This window comes from Amia ocellicauda, chromosome 4, assembly GCF_036373705.1.
Source record: "Amia ocellicauda isolate fAmiCal2 chromosome 4, fAmiCal2.hap1, whole genome shotgun sequence".
NCBI classification, from domain to species: domain Eukaryota; kingdom Metazoa; phylum Chordata; class Actinopteri; order Amiiformes; family Amiidae; genus Amia; species Amia ocellicauda.
Genome location: NC_089853.1, coordinates 17915581 through 17929382, shown reverse-complemented (window position 1 = coordinate 17929382; position 13802 = coordinate 17915581). Strand labels below are relative to the sequence as shown.

Sequence of the window (13802 nt, the reverse complement as noted above, 5' to 3'; positions counted from 1 at the left end):
GCCAGTCTGTGCTGCCATGCTGGTTAAACTGGGTTAAAATCAGCGATCTGTGTTATTTGACAGTTGGTCTAAGCGGGGTTTTATTGCAAGTGTAGTCTGATCGGTTACTGCATTTAGCTAGCTGCAGGATTCACTGAATTGTATTTAAAATAATAATAATACATTGAGTTGAAATACGAGTGCTTAGGACAAACTATCCAGTATAAAGAGCAACACTGAAATCAAGAGATGAATGGGAATTATTGTTTGTTTATGTATACATTGCAACGACGTTGTCATTTGTCGCAATCTCTCTCTCGTCTGTCTTTATATATGTTGGAGAGAGCTGAGCCCCCCCTGACAAAGTGAGATTTTTTACATGCATTTATAATGTATATCAAAACGTGAATTCATTGTTTAGAATCTGATTTTGCTCCCTTGACATAGACTCTTAGAAAAGGGGGTTCTTAAAGGGTTCTTTGCAGCATTCTATGGTTTCATATAGAACCGTTTTCATTCTCAAGTGTAGAAATGGTTCTTTATGGAACCCTTTCCATAAACCCAGCTACATAGGGAGCCACCTCAGCCAATCAGCTGCCAGGGCACCCTAATGTGCTCCAGACAGGTGCTTCACCTTATTGAGACAGAATACCTTCATCACAGCGAGAAGAGTCGCAACTGAGGTGCGTCCCAATTATTACTTAATAACTTTATTGGTAATATAATAATAATCTTCATCAGTTATATTTGAGTTTGTTTTACAGTTGTTAATTTAACAAACACAAACACATTAATTCCCTATTCACCGATACGACTCTTAGTAGTGTAATGCTGTGCAAACTCACAATTTGAAATTCTCTCAGTATTTTTTAATTTTAAATGTTAACAGATGTCTAGAAAATGTGTTTTGTAAAATATATCCTGTCCTTTGAAGTGATTTATAATGAACTCTATGGCTTTAATGCAATCAAGAAAAATATTGCATAGGTCTTATTTAAAGCATATATATATATATATATATATATATATATATATATATAGTATTATTTTTATTAATAATAATAATGTTATGAATACTGATATTGATGTTTTGTTAAAGGTAATGCTTAATTATGTATTTATGTATGACTTAATTTATTTATTTTACAGATTATGACTTCTTTCACACACTGGGCACCAGATTAAGTTTGCTAGTGGCTTGAAGATAAGGGACTTGGAGAGTTCAGAGATATATTTCTTGTTGAGGCACTATGAATGGCATCACATTTGTATCAATGTCCATATTATCCAGTGAAAAAATGTTCCTATGCCAAATATCTCACTCACAAGTGTACCATGAAAATGAACCCAATTTCAATGCAGCTTGTGGACTCTCTGGCATATGGATATCCTTTAAGCCAGGAGATGAAGCAGAATATCACTCACTGGACTGCTACCATGATGCAGACTAGAATCTCTTCATCACTCTTCACCACCATCCTGCCAAAAGGTATTTACACCCCTTAGTCCTCTAATAAAATTGAGTATGAATTATGTTTGTATATTTTCATTATCACCCACCGGCAGTCTGTGAAATGGCCATTGGCTTCAACACAATTACCTGCATTGGTGACACTTGACTTTAGCACAGTTAAATAATAAATAAATAAATAAATAAATAATCGATACATCCAAATGAATGTTTGTATGCAACCACTAGAAACAAGGTATTGCAGTTTAAAACCGCACCAGGTCACCAAAAAGAGGTAATTTTACAAATAATATAATATTATTTAACAAACCGTTTTAATATGCCTTGGTCTTTTATGCAGAGCATGAAATAGATGGGCCTACATTAGGAGTAATCTCACTGAGATGACAGAGCGGCTGACCGGATCAGGTTCGAAAGTGGAAATCATCCAGCTGTGAGCCAGTAACACTCAAGCGAACTGGCAGGCTAGTTGTAAGTTTTGCTATATGGCACGATTAATTAGTTGAAGGAAACTGCAGGATTGAACATATTTAAAATTGTTGTGAATAAAATTGTTTATTACAGTCTAGAGGAGAGGCCAGGGACTTGGGAGAGGATGAGAGGAGTGTTGCAGGCCATAAGAGAGCAATGGCAGCTAAGGCCCAATCCTCCATTAGAAGATGAGGAGCAGCAGCTAGCGACATCGCAGGGACTTCATAGCCAGGCACACCACCGGTGAAGTCCTTGAGAAATTCCTACACCTAAGAATTCAAAAAATTGTAATTGCTGGCATTTTATTCCATGTATGGAATGCTCTACCACATGTACACTATTGTGTGCATTGTAAGAACACTTTATATCCTTATTTATTATTATTAATATTGAGGTGGTAAAGACATATGGTGAATTCCAGATTTTTGTGTGTGTCTTGTTCAAATTAAACACTAGCTATTGTGGGAGATGAAGACTGTCTTCCCGGTGGACACTGACAGGATGGTATTAACACAGCTGGACAAGATGGCACCTCAGATTCTGCACAGAGTGCTTACATCTAAGTTGAAGGATCAGTGTCTTTACCTTCTTCAAGACTGTCTGGATGAATGCGAACAGAAACGTTAATGTTTCTGATTAGAGAGCCTTATAATCTGTCTCAAATACATTCTGAATGCGTAAAAGAATATGCAACTACAATTTCCAAGTGTTTAAAATGTATTCTGTATATTGCCTTTCAGGACTACAATTGGGGGCTGCCATTTTACTCTTGCCATCCCTCTTCAGAGAAGATGAGTCTCTGTCTACTGTTGAAGAGGTACGTATCAAACTCAAATTAGAAATAATTTTGTAGATTTGCACTGTTTAAAGGTAAGCTTGAACAAAACAAAATATCACACACACACACACACATATATATATATAATTAAAACTATTTCATATTTTAAAAGTAAATACATATAACATTTTATGACATTTGTTTCTCTAAACATGTCCAAGCTTACCTTTAAGGCACTACACCTTCTTTTCAATTACCCATCAATCTTAACTGTATTTTGGCTTGATAATGAAGTTGAACTCTGAACATGAATTCAAAATAATCAATATGCGTCTCAACGTCATTTATTGACAGTCATCACTCTTTATCACTTTCATTTGTGAAGGAACTGCTTTGTATTGTGTGTATTATTTTATTGTAGGGCTGCTGCCTTTCTTGGACAGGTTTAACTTGGAAAAGTGATTTTAATCTCAATGTGAGCTCAGAGTCAAATAGTTTGAATACAAAATCAGTGTATTGAACTGAGGACCAAAGCATGGACATCTCCTTTGCTTTTAGTGCAGACTTTGTGCTGTATTATGTGTTTGGTATTGAATGTCCAAAAGGGTTAATGAATGTATTATGCAGTTTTTGGAAACTTTCATATTTAAGTTGAATGACAGCAAAAACATTCTAGTCAATCTGAAGAGAGAATACAGTTCACTGTGTGAATAACAACCTGTATTAGATGGATTTTCCCCAGCAAAGAAGATAAAAATCAAATGCACTGTTCGTAATTATTTTAAATTTTTACTTCAAATTTCTTGTTTTTGTGTTCCAAATTGAGTAGTTGTGGCATATAATTTGTGCAAATGTGTGTTTTGTGTTCCCATGCCCCATATAATGTTTTGTTTTTTGTGTAATATTTATGTATTTGTATTGATGGTGTGTTAGTGCGTTGTCTCTTTCTCCATCTGTGATGCCTTGTACCTTGTGTTGTCTACCTTTCCCTTCCATGTTGATTATGACAAATCATTGTCTGTTGCTTGTTAAAACTTTAGGTTGTTCTTGTGGCACAGACTATTGCTATTCTGCACAAAAAAAATGTTTTTATGAATTTTATAATACATTTCACTCCAAAAAGTAAGATTCTTAAATATCTTTTATTTTTCAACTTAAAAATGTATGTGTTGGGGGGGTAGCAATATGAAAGATGGCATTTGAAATACAATATATATTTTTTAATATTGTATATAATTTTCTGTGAATATATTTATATATTATTTACTCATTGGCGTCCCCAGCGTATTGCATGGGGGTTACGAAGACCAAGCGCCAAACTTGAGGGGGGGGGTGTCTGAAAACCAAGCACCTGTCTCTATTGCATAACCCCACAGATGCGCTGCAGAAGAGAAGAGGTTATGCGGAGATCTATTCATAGGGGGGTTCTGTCAGTACCCCCGAACCCCCCCTCCGGGACACAGCTGATGCTACTTCACTAGTAGTGTGATGTTATATTCAATTGTGAGGGCATTTCTAGTGTGTTTGTATATATAAACTCATAAATATTTAAAATATTGTATTCGGAAAACAAATTAAGTTATAGCACGGGTACCCCTTTTGAAAGCGTTCTAACGAACAGTTCTTTATAGAACGCTTTGTTTAAGGATTCTTCATGTAACCCCTTTTAAGGGGTTCTACATAGAATCATAAAGGGTTCCACCAGAGCGATAACTCAAAGAACCCTTTATGGTTCTGTGTAGAACATTTTTTTCTAATAGTGTAGATATGTTACATATATGAAAATATTGGAAAACTTCTTAGACTAAATGTGGCTACAGACAGGCAGATAGATATTATAGCTTTAAAAATGTACCCACTGAGATAAATATTAGCAGGGCTATGTGGATATCCATGATAACCCTCAATCAGGATGCACTTTTCAGGTATCCTACAGTAGGATGATGTGATTAAGGAAAACAAAACCAAAAACATGGGTCTTTTGATTAATGAAGTCACTCACACAGTAACATTATTATCTTCATATACACTCACCTAAAGGATTATTAGGAACACCATACTAATACTGTGTTTGACCCCCTTTCGCCTTCAGAACTGCCTTAATTCTACGTGGCATTGATTCAACAAGGTGCTGAAAGCATTCTTTAGAAATGTTGGCCCATATTGATAGGATAGCATCTTGCAGTTGATGGAGATTTGTGGGATGCACATCCTGGGCACGAAGCTCCTGTTCCACCACATCCCAAAGATGCTCTATTGGGTTGAGATCTGGTGACTGTGGGGGCCAGTTTAGTACAGTGAACTCATTGTCATGTTCAAGAAACCAATTTGAAATGATTCGACCTTTGTGACATGGTGCATTATCCTGCTGGAAGTAGCCATCAGAGGATGGGTACATGGTGGTCATAAAGGGATGGACATGGTCAGAAACAATGCTCAGGTAGGCCGTGGCATTTAAACGATGCCCAATTGGCACTAAGGGGCCTAAAGTGTGCCAAGAAAACATCCCTCACACCATTACACCACCACCACCAGCCTGCACAGTGGTAACAAGGCATGAAGGATCCATGTTCTCATTCTGTTTACGCCAAATTCTGACTCTACCATCTGAATGTCTCAACAGAAATCGAGACTCATCAGACCAGGCAACATTTTTCCAGTCTTCAACTGTCCAATTTTGGTGAGCTTGTGCAAATTGTAGCCTCTTTTTCCTATTTGTAGTGGAGATGAGTGGTACCCGGTGGGGTCTTCTGCTGTTGTAGCCCATCCGCCTCAAGGTTGTACGTGTTGTGGCTTCACAAATGCTTTGCTGCATACCTCGGTTGTAACGAGTGGTTATTTCAGTCAAAGTTGCTCTTCTATCAGCTTGAATCAGTCGGCCCATTCTCCTCTGACCTCTAGCATCAACAAGGCATTTTCGCCCACAGGACTGCCGCATACTGGATGTTTTTCCCTTTTCACACCATTCTTTGTAAACCCTAGAAATGGTTGTGCGTGAAAATCCCAGTAACTGAGCAGATTGTGAAATACTCAGACCGGCCCGTCTGGCACCAACAACCATGCCACGCTCAAAATTGCTTAAATCACCTTTCTTTCCCATTCAGACATTCAGTTTGGAGTTCAGGAGATTGTCTTGACCAGGACCACACCCCTAAATGCATTGAAGCAACTGCCATGTGATTGGTTGGTTAGATAATTGCATTAATGAGAAATTGAACAGGTGTTCCTAATAATCCTTTAGGTGAGTGTATAGTGGTAACATCATGGCTACCTTCCTTTCATTAAATTTCAAGATCAAGATCTCCTGCACCAAAATGCACCAATGGCGATACTGCTGGGATTGTTTGTTCCTTATTATTGTTCCTGGGTCTTTTATGGAATAGTTAACCTGAGCTCAGTTACTTTCTTAGAGGCTCATACAGTCACACCCCAATGAAAGGAGGACTCACAGGTCTTTGTCACAGTATCTGACACTTATCAGCTGAACAGAGACACAAAGCTGCAATGGGCGTGTACAGTAAAGAAATATCTCTTGCCTGTAGTCTGGTACAGAGTCCAGGGTGTGATGTTATTTATTTATTTTTGCTCATACAGTTTCTGTCCCCCATTGTACGTACACAAGACTTACCCACTACAGCCAGCTAACAAAAAGGTCCAGCCTACTTACCTAGGGTTTCATATCAGGGCATAGGCAGTCTGAAACCAATGTGGGAAGTGCATGGGTGTAGCTGGAAGGCAAAATGGGCTAAGTGTTCTTCACGCCATTTACATTAATTTCATTGTTTCATGCAAAGTCGACTTTCCATTTTCTGTGGACCCTATTTCTTACAAACCAGGACCTATTATATCAATTACATTTAATCCTGCAGGATTGATATGTGGAGTGTCACAGTGGTGTGGTGGATTCCCCTGGGAGGGAATCTTTAAAGAAAAAAAAAAGTGACCTAGAAACATTTACTGGCGTAAGCTGGGACACATAAAAACATACTCTGAACAAGAACACGCCCCCATCCAAAAAAAAAAAAGAAAACATGATATGAAAACACAAAACTAGAAATATCCTTTTTGTGTGCGCGTGTGTGTGCAGGCGCGTGTGCTCAGTCATTGTTTCCTAGACCAGTCTGAACATCCTCATCTTCTCGTGTCTCTGTTGGTAGAATCGGGGTCAAACACAATGCAGTCTGCCCCAGAATTGCCAGCAAGTGTATGCCGCATATGATAATGCAGGCCAGCACGACCATCTTCAGTGGAGCGAACACAACGGGACCTGGCGTCTGACCCTTAGATTATGCTCAGATCAGAAACTGGCGAATTACAAAGCCGTAGTTATGATGTGTGTGCCAATCGCAGCTATGTTAATCATTAGAAGGCTTGTATACAACAATTGTAGTGTTGTAAACACTGATTAAAACCAGCACAGCTGTCTTGTGTTGTATTTGCAGCTTTCTTGATTTTGTTTGTCTGTTTCTTTTTCAGCAAAGAAAGCAATACAATTTGCATTCAGCCTAGCTTTAGTTCCACAAACCTTTCTTAATATTTCAACAACAAAAAGCAATATTTGAAAGAGCACAGTGTATCAAGGGTATATTGCATTTTTATTATCTTAAGGTCAGATAGGAATAAACACATTTTTGCACCTCTTTCTTTCTGTTAAAAAGAGGGAGATTGATACAGATATATATAGATATATAAATATATATTTGTACATTTGTAACCAACCCAATATCAGTATATACATTTCTCACATAAAAAGCAATATGTTCATTTTCATGTATTCCATCTTTTTAATCCCATCAGAAGATTTCATAGGTTCCATTATTTGCATAATATTAAATAAGACCATGATTGAACCCTACAGGGAGGTTTAATGTGGGAATGTGGGAATACTGATGTTCTCCGGTTATAAAGAATGGGATTTGTCAGAACCACTCGGAATACACGTATTTCATTCTTTGACTGAAGAATATATATTTCCATTATAATTAAGGACATTTCTCAAGCCTTACATAAATGTGTCAGTGTAGTAAGAAATATGGTTTGTGCGTTTTTTTTTTCCTTAACAGTTCTAAATATAGAATCATCAAGCTCCTCTGACAATTTTGAACAGTGATTTCTGCATAAACTGTAATCCTGTCCATTAGTAACAATACCTTAAAACCAAGCCTTTCACTGTGAAGTCCCTATGTTTGGTGTGGTTCACATATACACAACAGAGTTGAGATCCACAAAGGAGTCACATCTATTACCCATGCTTTCAGAGGATATAGCCCATATCAAAGAAAATGAATTTTCCACCCAGATTTTCAATTAATATATAATAACAGACTAATATAAGTGCTGAGAAAACAAAATACATTATAAACACAGAAAGCCATAGTGAACTGTATCACAGCTTTAGAATCATCAAGTAAGGCACACAATAACAATTAGTTTAGTATTTGCCAACAACTCAACGTCTATACAACCAAAAATATGCCACTTTTATGGCAAATTCCTATATAAATTGTATGAGAATTTAAGAATTGCCTTCCAACATAGAAAGCTAGCAACCTGATTGGCAGACAAGTGGCCTGTCATTCTTTGTAACCAGTTTCAATCCTGGAGCTCATGCAATGTTTGAAATGCTCCGCAAGGCTGAGAAAACAACAGGAAACCCATTTGCAAATTGCTTTGCATACTTCTTTTTACAATGGGCTATAAATACCTACTGTATTCATATATAATTAAGTTATGACTAATCAAATCAAACAAGACAAAAAGCACCAGATTGCATCAGTGCCAGTAGAACAAAATCAGCTAGAAACTGGAGCTGCAATAACTGAAAAGAGATTTTGCACAGAATTGTATGATTGTAAGCAGACCTCAATGAGAGCTTGCTGTTATTAACTGGTTTGAGTGAGTTATCTATGTTTCAATGGCAGGAGGCCAAGATTACAGAGAAAAACTAAACAAGACTCGTCTCTAATCCAAGGGTTTCCCTCAGACCAGCTGCATTGTCCTTACAGGATTGTGCTTGAAAAGTCCCCACCATTCTCACAGTGGATCTTTGCCTTTTCCATTGTATCACTTCTTCTCAAGAGTGAGCTGTAACTGGATGATATTTAAATGTAGCATCTTAAAGGCATTCTGCCTTATACACAAACATGGTACATATTCTCTGCCCTTTGGTCTGGTGGAACAATTTTGACCCAGCAATGTGCTTTCTGTGATTGTCCCCTCATTATAGCAGCTTGTCATAAGTGTAGGTAGCCTGTGGAGAATATCTTGCAGTTTCAAATATTAATCTGCTTTCATACTTTGTGTGCGATTTATGACATATTTTTAAGATTAGCTGGCTCTGTACAGCAGACCGCAAATTCACTGAGGGTTGCATTGAAATGCCAAAGCAGCTTTAATTGTTCATTCATGACCCACAGACATTTACTGAAGTGGGATACTATAGAGATCTGACAATGACCTCTTTTAAAATGACACACACACCATAAAACAAACCCCTAAACAAAACACACAAACTCTTCTGGGATGAAGATTGTTTATGTGCATGATTAAATTGGGGAACAATGTCACAATCTACTTAAGAAAACTTTTTATAACCACAAATTAACAGACATTTAAAATAATAGACATGTTAGGAGCAGATTTCCAGTCTGAGCACAGAGCAGACCGGACTGTTTACATCACAATGCATTTCTCTCCAGTGTGACAAAGCAAAAAACAAAACAAAAATACAGTCACACACTTAAATCCTCTATTTATTTATTTTTCAGGAGCATAAAACAATAACACATATCACACACTGATATGAATGCTCTGACAAAGTTCTTTGACCAAAAGGATAGCTATGAGTTTTGAATATCAGTGTGCGGGAGTTCACTCCAGCAAGACCAAAAACACTGCGGACCTTGTGCAAATTGTGACCCAGTCAGTGCTGTTTTGAGCCATCTGCATGTGTGTCTGTTTTAAGCACTGTCGTGTGGCAAATGCCATCATGAGAGCCAGCGCAGCACATGGATTGGCGTAACACTCAGACCAGAATCCTTCACTCTAGCCCTTAGGGGCCGTTTTTTTTTTAAAACAGGGTGTCTATTTTCCGAAGCACAACCCTATTACTCCTAAGCCTGCTTCAACCTGCCCTGTGTTTGGTTCCAGCTTCAAAACTAATACACGTGATAGTGATAGTGGAGATGCCAGATCGGTGTTAAACTCTCCAGAGTGCACTGACCCCGCATTCTTTTGAACCGTCGAGGAACTCCGACACCAACAGAGAGGTTAAGCTCTTTGAGAGTTGATGTAAGGTATGGAGTTTAAGGTCTTGTGATTAGTGTCATTTACAGGACAGCAGTCGTAGAACTCCACTCAGAACTGGCTCAAACTTGGCATGAATTGGACAGCAAATTAACATCCAGTATTATCCTGATGTCTCTAATTCATGCCGATTTGAACAATAATTCAGACTGGCCTTTCGTAGTGCCTTTTTACATACTAAATTACAGATTACAGACTAAAGTGCTGGTCAAACGAAAACTATGCTAGAAACAAATGTGGATTAATTCAGGAATCAACATAGAACTGACACTTCCACAAAATAAATTAATAAAAACGTCACCAGAGAGCTAATTTCTTATTTCACAGCAGATTTGAATAGAAACATAAACACAAAAGCATTTACATGAATTGTCCAGCAGAGGGAAGTACTGTATTATAAAACCTGTTGGGAGCAGCCTGTGTGGTTTGGTGTCATATTTCCTAGCTGTACAAAGGATACATTTCTCAGAACAATATAAGCAAAATCTGCACAGTTTTTCTTTTAAGATGCAAATAAATGCAAATAAAGACCAAGTGCAAACTGTATTTCAGGAGATTGATCTTCCCTCTCTTAGCTACACAAACACTCACTCTTGGTTATGAACACATTTTAGATGGGTTTGAAAAGAATGTAGGTTTGCTTGGTTGAGTTAACAAAGCATAACACAAAAGATGATAAAAGTGGTGCATTTCAGGGAAGATGAAAGATATTTATTTCAGATTGGTTTTGCTGTCTTTATCTCCTCTGTGGATCATTAAGTTTCTGAGTTCTTTAAACCAAACAAATAAAAACATTCATCAGTTAAAAGCTCTTCATTCTCAAAATGGCTTCAGTTGCACTGTAGGTTCGTGTTTATATGAAATGAGGCCTACTTCCACAATGACAGCTTTATAGCCTCCCCCCCTTTATCTCAGTGCCTGGTAAATTCACTAGGCCTCAGTATAAGTCACTCAACCAAACGCACTTTATAGTAATGACACGACCATCTGGTCACTTGTCTGCCACTCCATTAGCCTGTCCAGTCTTCAATCACGACGCAAACAGGCAACTTCTTGGAGATGCAGTGCAGGCTAAACATGGCTCTCTCGCGATTGCAAAAACTGCCAGTTTTGCATTTCTCTAAATTACACAATCCATCTTTGAAGGACCACAATGGATTTCAGACTTGCAGGTTGTCCAAAACAAGCACACACTAACCACAGAAAAAAGGGGGGACAAACTTTTACCTGCTTTAAACATTTCTCAGATGTACTAGAAAGAATGAATACATTAAGTAAATATTTTTTTCCTGTATCCTTGTGCCTAGCCTTCATCCAAAAGCAGAGTTTAACTAATTTCAACCCGAAGACGACCAGATTCCAGTTTGTTTCCGCACCTTATCAAATTATAAATATTTGCTACTTTTCTATTCCAGCTGAACTCTTCACCAGTTACTGAAAACAATATTATAGATGGCCAGTAAACCTTCAACAGCCAGCACTGAACCCCATCGCATGGAAAACATGATTACTTTTGTCAGTGATGTTTTTTTTTTTTTTTTTGTTAGTCTTTAAAGAAGAAAAATAAATGATCCACTGAAAGAAGCAATTAGTAGAAGTAAATAATTCAACATCCAAAATCACATTTCACTGTCATGGGAGGGGGTTGTGAGAATCGTGTGTGTGAATAGTTTCTGAGCACAAGATCTTTAACTTTAGAAAGGAATAATCAGTGAGATAATTGACAATGTACTACCATTCACAGGACAGATGAAAAAACTAAAGATACTCTAAAAGGAACTCTCTCGCACATTTCATATTTTGATTGAGAATACAGGAAGCTGTGCTGGAGGGTCAGTGTGGTTATAAAACTAATGCTTTTTGCTAATAGTTTCCTGGAGAATAGATTAAAACATCTACATGCTAATGCAATATTCTCTGACTCACCCAAAACAGATATTTAGACATTTTAACCCGGAAAGAAGAAAACAGAATTCAATATGCACTTGATACAAATATACTGTAATAGGAATCCTGTGTGCTCAGATGTAGGAAAACCATATTTATAACAAGGGTGACATTCAAAAGTAATATTCCTTAAAATAGAACCTTTATTATATATATATATATATATATATATAACCACATTGCTATCATACAAAACTTGACAAAAGTCATAAGGGTAGGCTTTACAAGGCTTTTATACATGAAATCCAAGGCAAAAAAAAATACAAAACAAAAACAGATACATGAGTAAGTGTCAAGCTGGTAATCCAGACAAGTGTTAGTCATAATGGAAATACAGGAGCACCAGTGGTGTGCCTTTGAGGCCCAGCAGTATCCGATTGCGATTACAGAGATGCTGCTGTAGGCATTTCTACAGTGTGTGTTCCTGCAGGTTCACAAACAGCTGATGTGGTTTAGCCTTACCTAAACTCTTGTGAGGTGCCACAAAAGGCCTGGCAAAGACCAAGTGTAAAGCCAGTCTTCTTTGAACCCAATGAAATGCAATTCAGAAAACTGTATGGATGAATCAAGTACTGACCACCTCCACAAGACACCACATTAAACGACTCGTTATAAAGGATGGCACCATTCCAGTTTAAATTTATGACAATGGCTGCCATTTGTTTTATTTAAATTTGGTGATGTTACATATTACAAAAAATGCAAAAAATGTTTTTCATAAAGCAGGAGTGAGGTTTGGTGTAAGGTATCGAGATTCATCATATTCTATCCAAAATAGCCCCATGCTTTTAGTTTCTCCTAAGTCAAGTCTTTACTATGACAATGTTACTTTGCACTTGCATTTTCATTTCAAGCAAATTAAAGGAAAAATCTAAATATCCATAGAAGTAGCATTACGATAGGCTTTTCTGGACTAATGACATTCTTCAATTAACTGCTTTTATTAATTGTCACAAGCAACCTCAATGATTCATTACGGAAAGCAATTCAAATTAAAAGGCTCACCACTTTGTAAAACTTCCAAATGTAATTTTGCTTTGCAAACCACAAACTGCCCAGCTCTTGCAGACAGTATTACGAAACAATAGTAACCATTTGAAAGTAATAACTTTAGTATGGCTAGACTTATGGAGAGTCGATAAATAAAAAACTCACAGATAACATGCATTGACATCGGAATTCTGAAATCAACAGGAAATTAAGAACTGGAAGAAAGCATCAAAGCTGTGGTAAATGAGAAGTTGGCACAGACTTTCTGGTCTTCAGAACGTGCTTGTGGCATGTTAAATGGCACACCATGTTAACAGTGATGACAAGATGCATCTAATGTCCATTGCCAAGGCCATCATTGTGTTAAACATCTTGCTGTGTGTGTAGATACATACAAACAGACATCATATAGCCATCCTGTGCATGTGACCTTTAAAATATTTAAAAGTAAGTGCTTTGTTTGATGATATTCAAAGTGCACTTGGAAGTGCCAAGCACACAATCATTTGAAGGCTAGATCATGCAGTTAAAAACATTGATATAATGCCATGCATATCTGTATAGCTTCATTGTTATGCTACAGACATTGAAACACATTCAATTACCAGTTAGCATTGTGAGAGAAAAAAATAAAATAAAACAAAAAAAATAATAAAATCACCATGCGGTCTAATGAAAAACATCCCATGTAGAACATTGATGAACACAATGCCTATAATTAGTTATTAAACAAACAGAAAAAACTAAATAAAACCACAATTTAATTTCCTGTTCACATCACTGTGCATTAAAAATGGAACAGGCCACAATCTTGTAATCTGTCGCTTTACAGTGTATAAACACCATTGGAAATTACAGGTC

At 37.2% G+C, this 13802-nt stretch overlaps 1 long non-coding RNA gene across 1 annotated transcript; it reads left to right on the top strand.

The window, feature by feature from the left end:
• Positions 1-1132: 1132 nt before the first annotated feature.
• Positions 1133-4283, top strand: LOC136748870 (uncharacterized). The gene is made up of 4 exons (XR_010816639.1): positions 1133-1468; positions 1791-1921; positions 2015-2164; positions 2662-4283. It is a non-coding gene; the product is annotated as an uncharacterized LOC136748870 (long non-coding RNA).
• Positions 4284-13802: the final 9519 nt, after the last annotated feature.